Here is a 16,675-nt window from a genome sequence, read left to right as displayed (position 1 = left end):
TGGCTCCTGCAGCAACTACAGCTCTCTGCTCACTGCCCGCCCTCCCCCAACTCGCTGTCACCCCTTCCCTCTCCTCCTTGTTCTCTTCTTCACAGGCTCTGTGTTAACCTTCTTCATGTTCCTCATCTTCTTGGCTGTCTCACCGTCCTGCTGGGTGGGACTTCTGCCCTGTCTGGATTGTCTGTGCGGTGACCACAATGGAGTGGCCTTTGTTTGATGGGAGTCCTCTGTTTTCTTGGCAGGTGACATTCCTGCCCTTCTATGGAGGGTCACAGCTGTTTCCTTGCCAGAGAGGTGTTTACCACACTTATTTTGGCTGATGAAGGCTTTACTTTTGACTTTGAGTCAGTCAAGAGCTTTGCCCTTGTCTTGAGAGGCAACATAGTCACTTCACCCTGATATCCACCTAAAAAGTTAACAATGTCAATCATTTTTGTGACAATAGTAAGAACTTACACAGACTGTGCTTACTGTGTGCTTGGCACTGTTCTGAGATCTTCACATGGAGAACTCACTTAATCCTTAAAATAACCCTATAACATTGAGGTAGCCAATATAACTATCCCCATTTCACAGATGGGAAAAACTGAGGCTCAGAGAGGCTAAATCACATGCTCAAGGTCCTTATGAAGCTTGAAACATGGTAAGCTCTATAATAAGCACTAGTTGTTTATTTCTGTTTTTAATTCACGTCTGCCTCTGACTATTGTGACGTGGGAAATGTACCTTGTTTTTGTAAAGTCTCAGTTTCCTCATCTGTAAAATACAAATCATCTGAAATCTCCCTTCCAATTATAACCTTCATGCTCTTTGTTCATCTCATCCCTGCTTTCCTGTAGAATATAGAACAGGCTTCCCTGGTAGCTAAGATGGCAAAGAATTTGTCTGCAATTCAGAAGAACCCAGTTGGTTTCCTGGGTTGGGATGATCTGCTGGAAAGGGAATGGCAACTCACTCCAGGATTCTTGCCTAGAGAATTCCATGTACTGACCATTCAGTTGAAAAGAGTTGGAAACGACTGAATGAGTAACACTTTCTATGGAATGAGTTCTTTTTTCCCAGGAAGTCTATCTCTCTAGCTTTTCCTGGATTTTACAAAGAAATAATTGTTTGACTGCTCTGGGAGTTTCAAGAAAACAACTTAAAATAATGCCCAGGGGGGATTTTGTCATCTCTCGTTTCTCTCAGAAGTCACAGCCACCTCAGCTGTCTCTAAGAGCTTTCATTAAGCTGGCTTTGTGATACTAAATCAATGTTTTCCAACCTGAATTCCCTCTGGGAGCAGTGAGGGAAGGATCGTGAGAGGCTGGAATAGTCCTCAATCACACTTCTCCTCTGGTTAGTTCTTGTTTTCCCACTGAATTAAGCAGACCTTGCTGCACCACCTTGAGTTTGGCCAGAACAGAGGTTAGAATCAAGGGCTCCCCCTTGGCCATCAAAAGGCTTCCTTTCTTTGGGAGAATCACAGAGAAAGAGGTGCACTGGTTTTGCTTCTCTATCTGTTGCCATTTATAGGTGATTGAAGTTCTGGGCTCTCAGTGCCTCAGAGAGATAGGCAAGCCCACCGGCTAGTGAAGTGGGCTGAAGACCATGGTGCAGGCAGAGTGCCCTCTGATCCCATCTGGTAAAGTCTAGTCAAACAGCACCACAGGGATTCTGGAGTCTCTGGCCAAGGTGCTGAAGGACAGATTGTTAAGAGGGGAAAACTGTCTTTGAATTGTGCAAAGCACAGGGCAGTGCCCTTGCCAAAGCAACACGGTGGGAGCATGCTGGGTATTAATAGCAACAGCTAACATTTATGGAACACTTGCAGTGTGCCAGCTGCTGTGCTAAGCACCATTTAATCCTCACGATGACCCTCTGAAGAAGATCTTATTATCACTGCCAACACTTTGACGAGGACAAAGACACTAAGAGAGGCTGAACTCCTTGCCCCAGTTACACAGCAGAGCTAGGTTCTGATGCCAAAGCTCACATCCTTATCCTCTGCTCTACACTGTCTTCCTCCAGAGTCGTTGGTGCAAAGGACCCCACAGTGCAGATAAGGGGATCCAAGAGCAGCAGCTGAGAGGCTGCTTTGGGCCCAACATCGGGCTGGGTTTGTATCTTTCAAGACCCATTCTGGGTTTTGGCACTGTGATTTCAGAAGGTCTGTTATCATTTATTTAGAGGGGGTGGGGTTGGGCCTGGGGCAAAGAATTCCTACTGATCTCAAAGAAGAATCAGGACACTGGAATCCAGATGTTTGTATCCAAGGTGACCCACACCTGCCAGTTCAGTTCAGTTCAGTCGCTCAGTCGTGTCTAACTCTTTGTGACCCCATGGACTGGAGCACGCCAGACTTCCCTGTCCATCACCAACTCCCAAAGCTTGCCCAAGCTCTTGTCCATCGAGTCGGTGATGCCATCCAACCATCTCATCCTCTGTCATCTCCTTTTCCTTCTGCCTTCAATCTTTCCCAGCATGAGGGTCTTTTCCAGTGAGTCAGTTCTTTGCATCAGGTGGCCAAAGTATTGGAACTTCAGCTTCAGCATCAGTCCTTTCAATGAATATTCAGGACTGATTTCCTTTAGAATTGACCGGTTTGATCTCCTTGCAGTCCAAGGGACTCCCAAGAGTCTTTTCCAACACCACAGCTCAAAAGCATCAATTCTTCTGTGCTCAACTTTATTTACAGTTCAACACTCACATCCATACGTGTGACTAGACAGACCTTTGTCAACAAAGGTCCCACACCCACCATTTTTATGGTAATCCCTGTGAGGAGGCGGTCTGCTCAGGAGACCTCACAGCAGATCTGAACACTGCTCAAGAGACATTTTCCAGCAGTGAGCAGATCTTCTCTTTTTGAGGGATATTCCTGCCTGGTGCATTGGTTCTGGTCTTTGGAAGTCAGAGTGCCTTCATTCTTGATCTTTACTGGTGATAGTTCAATACATTCTAACTTCATGTTGTATTTTCCAGTACTCTGCCTTAGGCCCTCCCCCCACCTTCCATTATCACAACACTGCTTTAAGAAAATCATGATAACATTTCTGAGGTTTAGATATATTTTATACCATGATATTAAAATTTCTGCCTTCCAAAGAATTGGAGGAGAAAAGCATTAGGAGGCAGGAAGCTGGAAGCCAGGCTCAGGGCAGGTCAGCCCACTGAATAAGAGGACTAGAGATGGTCCAACCCATGCAGGGGATGAAGCTCAGCATATACTCCTGCCTGGACTGGGATGGAGAGACAATTAAGACCCCTGGCTGGAGAGTCTGGGAGAAAGGGGGGGCGGGGCTCAGGATAAGGATGACCGGGAGGGGAGATAAAACAGTTCCCTACAGGGGAGCACTTTCTGGGCCATTTTAAGTGACGCGCTTCCTGCAACTGAGGGTTCACCCCTGAGAAGCCCTCAGAAGAAACTTCGCTGATTGACGGCAGCCGCTGTCCAGACTTTGAGGCATGCAGGAAACAAGAACAGGAGCTGAGATAGACATGGTTGATGCGGACTTCTCTGTGGCTCACCTTCATGTCACTTCTAAGCATTCTGCCCTAAGGGAGTCCAGGCAATGTTTTTCAACTCTCCTATTGTTGATAAATAAATTACCTTCTGGGGAAGTGATTGCTGACCTAGAGATCTAGACTTCCAGGTCTCATTAGAGATATTTGAACTATTTTCAATATTTCATAAAGTTTTTAGGAAGTTGTACATTTACACAGATAATAATGCTTGTGCTAACAAAAATGTTCAGTTCCTTTGCCTTTGGGCTTGTTGTTCAGTCACTCAATCATGTCCAACTCTTTATGACCCCATGGACTGCAGCACTCTTGGCTTCCCTGTCCATCACCATCTCCTGGAGCTTGCTCAAACTCATGTCCATTGAGTCAGTGATGCCATCCAACCATCTCGTTCTCTGTTGTCCCCTTCCCCTCCTAGCCTTTGGGCTAGAATTATATTATTAGCTTGGTGTGGCAACACTGGTTATCCTCTTGCTAATAGGAAAAGTTGATTGGCAGATATCTATATTATGAATGAATAATGAGCCTGGAAAACAATTATACCTACTTATTTGTCATTTACACCCTGTCCTGTTACACAAAAGATTGGAGGTGGCTGAATTACTGCTTGATTTTTTAAATTATAAAATATCTTTCATAACATTGAGTCTGCATAGGAAAAACCTAATGAAAGTCATGTGAGGGAATGAAGGATTGGAGGGTTCTCTCTTGGCCTTATCTCTTATCTCAAAGTTAGGTGGCAGTGGAGGGTCAATAGAGGACACCTTGAGTCCCCTTAGTAAGGAGATCAGCTTCACAGATACCCTCCTACTTGGGATGCAGACAACTTTTTTCTACTTTCTGATAATGTCATCTGTATGCTTTTGTTCACCTGGGTTCTTGAATTGTCCAGTTGTTCAAATTCTCAAGGACTGACTTAACTCCCAACCTCTTTCTAAAACTATATCTTGTAGACCAGAATCATCATTTGCTTCTCTTAACGACAAAGGTCCTTTCTTCTTCACCCCGTTTAGCAGGTAATTAGGCATTGCCTTAGTGTCTTTGCTATGTGCTTCCCTATTATACATCTCTCCTGGGGCCTCTTGTAGGCTCCTCTCAAATCTTTAGTAGCAAAAGATGTGATACAGTGCCATGAGGACTTTATCATTCTGTGTGTGTGTGTGTGTGTGTGTGTGTGTGCGCACGCGCACGTGCTTAGCCACTCAGTTGTGCCCAACTCTTTGTGATCCCATGGACTGTAGCCCACCAGGCTCCTCTGTCTGTGGGATTGCCATTTCCTGTTCCAGGGGATCTTCCTGATGCAGGGATTGAAGCCGAGTCTTCTGCATCCCCTGCACTGGCAGGCAGATTCTTTACCACTAGAGCCACCTTATTATTCTACAACCTTTAGCATTTCTAAATGCCTTAGCCATCATCACCACACACGATCCTCATCACATCAGTCAGGTGAGGTAAGTGGGAAGATGTTAACACTCTAGTTCTACAGACAAAGAAACAGAGGCTCAGGGAGTTAAGGTGACCCAGAGTCACCCCATGGACGAGCGGAAGATCTGGAACACGAGCCACTGAGGTCTGATTTTCACTCCACTGTACCATATGCCTTCTTTCTAGATATTCAATTTCAAGTGCAGTGACTTTTAAATTACATCACCTTCCTGGGCAGTATTGCAGTAAGTATTTTTCAGAGGATCTGAGCAAGTTCCTAGAATCCCTGTTGAGTGGATATGGGGCTAACCCTGGTAACAGTAAAGGCTGTGCTATAGGCTTCTTTGCTTAGCTGGTTTCTTTATTCTTCCATCTGATACTGGACAAGTCAAGCACTAGGAAAGCCCTGTGATGCAACAGATCTGTTCTGCCAAGAAGATTGAAAAAATAATAACCACTTGGGTAAATGAAGCTACCCAGTAAACAAGGAGAATCAAAGATCCGCAAATAGAAGCAGACCCCTTTTGTCTCACGCATCCCAGCTGCTTTTCCTAGCTTGTTGGTTTCTGTGTCCTTTGTTTTCTAGTCTTTTCATTACCCTACTGCTCACTTCAGATTCTATGTCTGGGTTCATTAAAGAGGGTCACTTCACCCCCAAAGCCTCACTTCCCCTCTCAGTTGGGACACAGGGCTGACCTGGAAGAAGGGAATTGGCATGGATCCTCTGAAGCCTGCAAATACAAGTTCTGCCAAGCCCAGATCAGAAGCCCACCTCGCCAGCCAACAGAAGGATTTGAGCTGTTCCTGTGGTCTGGCTGCCGAGTCTCGGTCCCAGGCCCGTGACAAACGGCAGTCTCCTGGGAGGCTGAGGAAGGGGTTGCTTCACTGCGAGGCAGCCAAGTGGAGAGATGGTGGGACGCATCTGCTTCGAAATGCCTTCTCACGGCAAATAACATTTGCTCAATTATGCCTGCAAATATCACCATGGCATTTGCTAAGTTAAACACATGCTCTTGCTTGCTTGACCTTCACCTTATTCCAGACCCAAGATGATTCTGGGTCTGGGAGCTCCACGCTGAGGAGGGACTCTCCCCTCAGCTCTGACCTCTGAGGGTGAGATGCTTCCTTCTTGACCTGGGAGAACACATCTCTTAACACATACAGAATCCAAATATTAAACTAATTCTGATCTGGTGGTCCGTGACATGGAGGCAATGATAGTGAGTCCTTACACTTCCTATTTTTTGCCTCTCGTTAGCCTACAACACATGAGATGATAGACCTTGTCCATCTAATTTTCATTGTACTGTACAACCGTTTTGTCTTGATGTTTTCATATAAGTGTATTGCCTTTCCCAAAGGTGATAAGCTGCTGGTGGAGGGAGACTGTATCTTTCATTGCAGAGTCATCCACGCATGTTGATGGGCTACATTTAGACGTAAGTGCAGATACATCTGTATAAGATCATATAGGCATAGGGAGTTCCCTGGTGGTCCAGTGGCTAAGACTCCATGCTTCTAATGCAGGGGGCCCAGGTTTGATCCCTGCTCAGGGAACTAGATCCCACATGCGGCAATGAAGAGTTTGCATGCCACTACTAAAGATCCTGGATGCTGCAACAGAGCTGGAAGAACCCGTGTGCCACACCTAAGATGAGGAGCAGCCAAATAAATAAATTTTGGAAAAAATCATATGGGTGTAAAGAAGCATATGGATGGGTACATATTAGGTTATTAACACAGGTTATGTGAGTGAGACATAGGTATATGGATGGAAAAAAAGAATAGGAGCATGGTTAACAAAGAAAAAAGACAAAAAAGACTACACTTTAAGAAAGAAGACATTCCTAGTATATCAGTTCAACTTTGCGGGCAAAAGAAAGCAAAGAGGATGAACTAGCCAATCACATTTATGCATTTATGTAAAAATTTACATATATATGTCAAGAAATTAACAGACAGAAGAGATAAGGTAGATAAAAATAGTACTGTGCCCATACAGACATTCAACAATGCCTGTATGGGTGAATACATTCACAAAAAATATCTGGTGAATGAATGAACACTGGATAGTCTGTTGGATGTGATAATTTTGTAGATTGGGACTTTCAAGGACCGATTTGTTGAGTAATATTACCATGACCCGGCAGTGCTTGCAGTGTGTTGTCATAATCAGAACCACTTAGGTTCTCTGGTTCGAGGGTGAAATGATCTGCCTGGGAGAGTCCCAGTTTACTCTGTGGTCACCCTGTTCACTGACCGTCTGGAGTGATTGATATAAGTGGAAATGACAGGCTCCAGCCTGGGATTCGAAACTAACTTTGGTGGGGGGAAGGGTAGGACTTTGGAATCTGCATTGCTATGCTCATTACAGCTTCAGAACTGTTGCTCTAGGCATTGTTAGCTGCCAAAGTGATGTACTGCTTTTATAATTAACTATTCTTCAAACAAAACAAAACAAAGAGAGATTTATTATTTGCTATATATATATATATATAAATCATGCCTCAGTGTCTGACCTTCCTTGGTTGCCATTTCCTTCCCCAATACATGAAAGTGAAAAGTGAAAGTGAAGTTGCTCAGTCGTGTCCGACTCTTTGCGACCCCATGGACTGCAGCCTACCAGGCTCTTCCATCCATGGGATTTTCCAGGCAAGAGTACTGGAGTGGGGTGCCATTGCCTTCTCCATAAGACCCAATTCATGTGAACTTTGTAATGTGTCCACAGAACTTGCAATGAAGCTGTCATTTCTTGAACTGAAAACACCTCAGTGCCTTTTCTTGTCCCAGCTTTGTGCAGGTGCTGACCTGTCTTGGCAAAAGAATCTTCGGTCTTTTGTCATCCCAAAGCAAGTTTCTGAGAACAAAATGCAATATATCAAATATTAAAAATAGATTGGAGGCTAGCCCTCCATGCTCTTACCTCTCAGCTTCACCCAGTTGTAACATTTTGTTATACTTTCTTCGAATATACATTTTCATAAATAAAACATTCTAGAAAACAATTGTGTAGCCTTCTGTGACCCATCCTTCCTTCCCCCTTCCCAAAGGTAACCGTGGAACTGAATTTAGTGATTTTATTCCCATAAATATTTGTGTGTGACTGTATAATGTATTCATACACAATTTGGTTTGACATTTTAAACTTTATATAAATGGCATCATAGGGTGTGCATTTCTTTGCTAATAGATATGTTTTGCTCAATGATTTACCATGTTGGCATACGTAGCTCCAGCTCATTCAACTGCCATATAGTATGGCCTGGTGTGGTATAGCACTGTATCATGCAGGATGGTAACACATAATGGTATTACTAGTACAGTATTAATAGGTTGCTGTTGTATGAAGGTAGTCCCACTTTTACCTTTTCTTCCCCACTGAAAGGACATTTACGCTGTTTTCCTTTTTTTTTTTTTTTTTTTAACAATTACAGACAACGTTGAAGTGAACTTTCTTGGTGAATTTCTCCTGCTGTGTGGTTTTTCTGCATCTAGGACTGGACCTGTGTGTCGCTATGTGTGTACATCTGCAGCTTTGATAGATCTTGCCAAATTATTCTGCAAAGAGATTGCACCAATTCCCATAACCACTTCTTGAATATTCCAGCAAGTTTTCCTTTCTGAGGACTCAAATTGAAGAACAGAAAAGAGAAATACAAGCCAAAGTAAGAAAATAGCTTTGAGAATGCATTTAATGATCAGTGGAACTTACCTCAGGCTTATTTTTCCATCCAGGGGCATTTCTCCCATGGACCACCTCCCTTCAAATATAATCAGTGCATATTGGCTAAGCTCTGGTGACCAGGCATTTGGGATTCAAAGCTATACATGCAAGAAGACTTATTTTCTGAGAGTCTAAAGATTAACTGAGGAGCTAAGACAAACTATAGGCTAAAGTTAATTATTTAAATAACAATTTAACAGTAAGAAAGAAAAGATCTCACTGGATAATGCTGATTCATCATTGAATCAATTGTGTCTGCATTAATTCTCCAGGAGTTCCCCAGACAGGGAAGTCAGAGCTTAGGCGATTCTAATTTGGTTTCCTAGCAACCACCACTAGATGAGAATCAGCTAACTCTGCTTTTTTGTAGCAGACTTTATTTCTTTAGAAAAAATGAGTTAAATAAATACCAGCTTAAGGTAAAATTTCACCACATAAAATTATATCTGAAACATGACTTCTGAACCAAGATCTGAAGTGGTTTCCTTTCCCAGAACCTAACAAAGGTGGATATGTGGAAATGCAAGTAGCATCAGATTTTAGGGACTTGAGCATATGACTTTTCCTAGGAGTTGGAGTTGGACAGTGATGAGCGAAGAGACAAAAGACAGACTCAGGGGGAGAGAGTGTGGCAACAGAACCCTACACTTACAGTACAAAATTGAGCACTTTCCCAGCCACATCTGGCCCAGAAAGTTTTAGGGTTCTTAACTCAGAGGTGGGCAGATGAGTTATCTGAGCTTCAACCCTGCAGACTTGCTCTACTTCACCGAAGTCTGCTTTGTCTCTGGAGATTAGTTCCAGAGACAGAGATTAATTCTCTGGAGAATTGCATTCTGAATTGGCTGACATAGAAAAAAAAAATTGATTGTTTCTATTTCTCTTACCACTTCTTTCCAGCTCACCAAGCAACTGTCTGATTGGAAGGGGTAAGAGCTTGCAGAGTATTCCCAGGGAGAAGGCGCAAGGAGAGGGCTTGTTTATGTATCTTGACTTTACTAAGCACTTGTTGCCACAGCCCCACTGAACTTGACAGAGGAAACTCTGTCATCACTGAAGGACAGGTCTCCAAAGCAAACTCTGTCAGCCAAGACCACATCAAAAGGACATTTCTTGGGCCTTTAAATAGAAATGGAGACTCACAGAATTCTAGAGCTGGAAGAGAATCTTCCAGATCAAAAATATGGAACAGTGTTAACCAAAATTTCAGAAATGAAGACCTGATTGAAATAAAAAGGTGTTTATTTGGGGTTAGGACTGTAGCCTTCAAGACACAGATTGAAAAGAAGCACCTGAATTGTGTTCTCAACTACAAAATGGGGGAGGCTTACAAAGATAAAAACTACAAGATTATGGTTAGTTACAGGAGATGTTTATCAAGAATTATAATTGAAGCTGGCAAGAAGTAAGGGCGCTTGTTAAGTCAGGAGTGGTTGGGGTCCAGAATGGTTGCATAGTTACAAGGGGATGCGTTGCGACCATAAGGTTGTGGCTGGCAGGTGGTGTTCTGCAGACTGCTGATGTTGTCCTTGGGGCTGGCACAGTTCAAAGAAAGTTCAGGTTATTGATGGTGCAGCCACATGTCTGAGACCAGATCCTTAATGGCAGCCTGACTCCAATTTTGTGTATCTGAACTGTGATCACTCATTATAATTTCAATTTGTCATCAACGTAAAGGCATACCTTGTTCTGCCTTGTTGTTTAGAGTTTTACTTGTACCTGACTTTTGGAGAAGAAAATGTCTCTTTACCTTCCCCCTTTGTGCAAAACAAATACCTTCAGGGGCTCTCAGAGACATTTATTTATAAGAAAAGGCATAATTTATTTTTAAACCTTAATAAAATTGAGAATAAAATATAAATTAAAAGATTCTGAAAAATTCTTATTATTCTTAAAATCTAAGGTTTTAAGATAAATTTAGAGTTAATAATGGATCATACTAGTACAATTTTTCAGCACTTTAATTTCTTTTTTTTACATATATATATTCTTTTCATATTCTTTTCCATTACGGTTTATCAAAGGATATTGGGTATAGTTCCCCATGCTATCTAGTAGGACCTTGTTGTTTATCCATCCTGTATATACAAACTGGCATCTGTTACTCCCCAACTCCCAATCCATCCCTCCCCCATAACCCCTCCCCCTTGGCAGCCACAAGTCTGTTCTTTATGTCTGTGAGTCTTTGTTTTGTAGGTATGTTCATTTGTTGTATTTTAAATTCCACATATAAGTGACATCATATGGTATTTGTCTATCTCTTTCTGACTTTGCTTAGTGTGATAATCTCTAGGTGCACCCCTGTTACTGCAAATGGCACTGGTCTTTTTGATGGCTAAGTAATATTCCATCGCACATATATACACCACATCTTCTTTATCCATTCATCAATGGACACTTAGATTGTTTCTATTCTTGACTGTTGTAACCAATTCAGCACTCTAATTTCTGTTACATATTAAATGTGATTATAAGCCTGTAGAAATCAATGCTATCCCAACTTGAGAACTTTAGTGACAAATACTTTTTCTAGACGGTGGACTAAGTTATACACTTCAGGTATTCCTTGACATCATTTTTTTATATACCAATTTTTATTAAGAGTAATTAAGTTTTGAATGTAACCATGAGGCATGCCTGCTAAACTGCTTCAGTTGAATCTGACTCTGTGACCCTATGGACTGTAGCCCTCCAGGCTCCTCTTTCCATAGGATTCTGTAGGCAAGAATACTGGAGTGGGTTGCCATGCCCTCCTCCAGTTGATCTTCCCAACCCAGGGATAGAACCTGCATCTGTTCTATCTCCTGCCTTAGCAGGGAGGTTCTTTACTATTAGTGCCGCCTGGGAAGCCATGGTATATCAAGGAATAGTGATACTAGATACAAAAAATGTAAGATTCCAGCCCTACCAACTCTGGTGGATTTTCTGGTTTCTGTCCCCTGAATCCAGCCTGTACTGGAAGATACAGTGGTATGTTGGGGTTGGCTCTCTTCCCAACTTCATGTTCAGTGATGATGCTAGTACTTTGGAACAAGCTGTGGTAGGAGTATTCACGTCACTAAATGTGGCAAGCACTGTAAATCAGGGCTTTTATTGTAGAGCCAGTTGTTAGAAATTCACCAGCACATCCCTGGGCAGATGTCATCACTGTTATCACTGGGAACCATGAATCCTAAGCCAACTTTCCTTCCACTGTTATTTACCACCTAGCTTATGTTTGCCCAGGGCATATACTTAATTCTCCAGTTTATCCAAGCAAAATACAAACAGAAAGGTAGTTTAGAATCACTTAAAAAAAATTTAAAACCCAACCCCCCCACCCCCCTCCCCCACCAAATCCTCATAGAAACCATTCCACAACTGTTAATTAGAATCTTGAATATTTTGGCTTGAGGGATTATCCATATCTTAGAAACCCCCATTCTCATATGCAATGGAGACATCTCTTGAAAGCCAAGTCAATCTTCTCAAATATTTCTTGTTTATCTTTTCCAATGGGCTTTCCAGGTGGCTCAGTGATAAAGAATCTGCCTGCCAATGCAGGAGACACAGCTTTGATCCCTGGGTCTGGAAGATCCCCTGGAGCAGGAAATGGCAACCCTCTCCAGCATTCTTGCCCTAGAAATCCCATGGACAGAGGAGCCTGGAAGGCTATGGTTCATAGGGTTGCAAAGAGTCGGACACGACTGAGTGACTAACACTCACTACTTCACACTTTTAGCTTCGCTTTAGTGCTGAGTATTCTTCCCCTTGCTGGTTAAATCCCTTGTTTTATCCTATTGGTTGCACTAAGATTATCACTAAATATTCATCATGTGTGGGCAGTGTGCTAGGTACTGGTCTGCTGGGAAGATAGAAAGTGTTTTGTTGCTGTTGTTTCTCAGTAAAGCTCAGAGCCAATCCAGTATGATAGCGATTGAATGAGAGGTAAGAAGGAGCCCAGGAGACAGGATGCTTGGTTCCTTTCCTGTCCCATTTCAAGGCCAGAATTAGCTGGTACTGAGACCTGTACAGTGTCCGGTGATCTTGGTATGTTTTTGATGATGCTGATACAGTTAAAAAAAAAAAAAACAGCAGTGAAAAATATACTGTCACCTGGACTTTGAGAATAAGTCTTTTTAGGCAGAATAGATATCTACCTATCCATCCATCCCATGATGACATTGCAAAAACCTAGGATCTAGTCTGTGTAGGCTCTGTGAGAACAATTTGCCCATGAGTGGCAGTGGTTGGCGAATAGGAGTTGCAGAATAGGGTGCAGAATCTACTTATTATCAGCTTGCTCCCTTTTGGGTGCTGGTTGTTGTGGGTGATACCAAAGAACAAGAGGTCTTTCCCTGTGAGGAGTTTATTACAGCAGAGGAGCTCAGCATCTAAGCTGTCGGCCACCACGTCATCCGCAGAGAGAGGGGAGGAGACATAGATTTCACACCTCCTGCATAGTCTATTCCCTCGAGTCTCTAAACAAGGTGCTTTAAAAGATAAAATATTCAAAAGGTGTTGAAAGAATCACTGATAACAACCTATAAGCCCTTCTAGGGCAACCTCCGGAAAAGGCAATGGCACCCCACTCTAGTACTCTTGCCTGGAAAATCCCATGGACAGAGGATCCTGGTGGGCTGCAGTCTATGGGGTTGGGAAGAGTCAGACATGACTGAGTGACTTCACTTTCACTTTTCACTTTCATGCATTGGAGAAGGAAATGGCAACCCACTCCAGTGTTCTTGCCTGGAGAATCCCAGGGACAGGGGAGCCTGTTGGGCTGCCGTCTATGGGGTTGCACAAGAGTCGGACACGACTGAAGTGACTTAGCAGCAGCAGCAGCAGGGCAACCTCCTTTCCCAGTTTCATCCTGAGTCAGGCTTCCCTGTTTCTCAGAAGGCAAAACAGGCCATGGCTGAACCACAGCCTCCTGCGTGGCTCCAAGAATGTGCTTGCCCCTCATACCTGCTGACCTCCTGCATCTTGAGGGCACAGGGCTGCCCCAACCTCTCCATCATTCTCCTGATGTGTCAGAAACTCTGTGCTATGCTTACCAACTCAGAGAAAAGTCCAAGCAGGAAATAATAATTTGGTGGAAGATCATGTTTCAAAAGTTGAGTTTCGTGCTGTGTTGCTCCCATTGATGCAATTAGTTACCCAACAGCAGAAAGCTTGTTCTGATGTTAGCAGGTACCTTGGCACATTACCCGAGGAACAGATGGCTACTGGTTCCATAAATTAGATTTCCAGATAATTGCATAATAGTCACCCAGCCACTCCTCCCTGGCCCTTCCTGCCTCTCTGGTGAATAGGAGTGGGTCTGTGTAAATGCACTGACTTCCTGCCAATTAACCATTCTTCTGGGTGGGAATGCAGTTGAAGCAGAGTCTGAGGGAGGGCAAAGAAATGTGATCTTTCAGTTCAGTTCAGTTCAGTTCAGTGGCTCAGTCATGTCCAACTCTTTTTGACCCCATGAACTGCAGCACGCCAGGCCTCCCTGTCCATCACCAATTCCCGGAGTTCACTCAAACTCATGTCCATCGAGTCGGTGATGCCATCCAGCCATCTCATCCTCTGTCGTCCCCTTCTCCTCCTGTCCCCAATCCCTCACAGCATTAGAGTCTTTTCCAATGAGTCAACTCTTCGCATGAGGTGGCCAAAGTACTGGAGTTTCAGCTTTAGCATCATTCCTTCCAAAGAACACCCAGGACCAATCTCCTTAGGAGGGACTGGTTGGATCTCCTTGCAGTCCAAGGGACTTTCAAGAGTCTTCTCTAACACCACAGTTCAAAAGCATCAATTCTTCGGCACTCAGCTTTCTTCACTATTTAAATAATCTGCAATGTGATCAAACCAGTCAATTCTAAAGGAAATCAACCCTGAATATTCATTGGAAGGACTGATGCTGAATGTAAAGCCCCAATACTCTGGCCACCTGATGTGAAGAGCTGACTCATTGGAAAAGCCCCTGATGCTGGGAAAGATTGAAGGCAAAAGGAGAAGTGGGTGACAGAGGATGAGAAGGTTGGATTTAGGCATAGATTTATGCAGAATAGATATCTATCCACCCATCCATCCCATGATAATTAAACACAGCAAAAACCTAGGATCTAGTCTGTGTAGGCTCTGCAGGAATAATTTGCCTATGAGTGGACAGGAATTGGGGGATAGGAGCTGCACAAGAGGGTGCAGAATCTAACTCAATGGACAGGAATTTGAGCAAACTCCAGAAGACAGTGAAAGACAGGAAAGCCTGGTGTGCTGCAGTCCATGAGGGTCACAAAGAGTCAGACATGACTTAGCGACTGAACAACAATCTGCAATGTGTACATCTTCTAGCCCTTTCCCTCTATCCTTATTCCACCTCTCCCAGATGTTCTATGTATTTACTAACCTGAAGATACCAGATCTTGCTTCAGACTGCTTTATCAGCAGGTTGGGAAGGAGTCCCCTGCTCCAGGTCTATCCTTCTGATTCACGTTGATGTGTTGCAACTAAGGATCTTTCCCTATCACTAACGAGGTAAATAGGAAGGGATCTTCCTTAGAAGAATTGTTCATCAGTCCCTTCCTGCCTCCACAATCTCTCCTTAAAGGAATTACATAACCCTCCTACCCTTCAGACAAGTCCTTCTACTGTGTATCTTCCCTTCTACCTTGATGGCAGTTGACTAGGAAGGTTGGTCAACCCAATGCTCATAGCCACACTATTCCCAATAGCCAAAGACAGGGAAGCAACCTAAATGTCCGTCGATAGATAAATGGATAAAGAAGGTGTGGTACATGTATACAATGGACAACTACCCAGCCATAAAAAAGAGTGAGATAGCAGCATTTGCAGCAACATGGATGGACCTAGATATTTTCATACTAAGCAGAGTGAGTCAGAGAAAGACAAGCATCATACAGTATCACTTACATGTGGGCTCTTAAGGAAGACGCAAAAGAACTTATTTGCAAAACATAAATAGACTCAGCATAGAAAGAAAATTTTAGTTACCAACGGGGAAAGCGGAGGGAGGGATAAATTAGAAATTTGGGATTAACAGATATACACTGCTGCTAAGTAGCTTCAGTCGTGTCTGACTCTGTGCGACCCCAAAGATGGCGGCCCAACAGGCTCCCCCGTGCCTGGGATTCTCCAGGCAAGAACACTGGAGTGGGTTGCCATTTCCTTCTCCAATGCATGAAAGTGAAAAGTGAAAGTGAAGTCGCTCAGTCATGTCCGACTCTTCGCGACCCCATGGACTGCAGCCTACCAGGCTCCTCCGTCCATGGGATTTTCCAGGCAAGAGTACTGGAGTGGGGTGCCATTGCCTTCTATAAAACAGATAAATGACAAGGATCTACTATATAGCACAGGGAACTATACTCAATATCTTGTAATAACTTATAATGGAAAATAATCTGAAATTATTATTAGATATATATCTCTAACTGAATCACTTTGCTGTACACCTGAAACATAGTAAATCAACTATATTTCAATAAAAAATGAAGGTTGGTCAGAAGACATCAGATTCCCTCTCAGAAATGAAGAGGGAGGGCTCAGCGAGCAGAATGATGTCAATAAACAGGCAACGGGGTAAAGGTCTAGGTACTCCTCAGATGCCCTCAGCATGGTCCTGGCTCCAGGATCTAGTTGGTCACCTTCTCATTGGATCCCACTTAATCTGAATCTTTTGAATAAAAGCCCCTTTGTTTAAATTTGCATGAATGCTTTCTGTGCAGCTAAATGATTTATCTCTGGTCCATTATCTTACGTCATTTCCTTCCCCAAAGGAAAATCACAGAAACCATATCACTGCCTTGACTATAACTATCCCCCAAATCCTGAAAGTTCAGATGTCTATCCATCTACTAGGCAAAACCTTTTTGAGCCAGAACTACAGTCAAGTTCCACAGGGATGAAGTGGGAATTTATCTGAAGGCCTTTCACCTGCGCTCTACGCACTAGGGCAGCTCACATTGTCAGTGCCTTGAAATCTTGAAGCTAAAGTTTTTTTCAGTATCTGGGTTTGCCCACTCAGTGGTGTTCGGA

The sequence above is a fragment of the Capricornis sumatraensis genome, chromosome 2 (genome assembly GCF_032405125.1).
Source record: "Capricornis sumatraensis isolate serow.1 chromosome 2, serow.2, whole genome shotgun sequence".
NCBI classification, from domain to species: domain Eukaryota; kingdom Metazoa; phylum Chordata; class Mammalia; order Artiodactyla; family Bovidae; genus Capricornis; species Capricornis sumatraensis.
The sequence above is the reverse complement of the archived record's forward strand: the minus strand, read 5'-3'. Positions refer to the sequence as shown.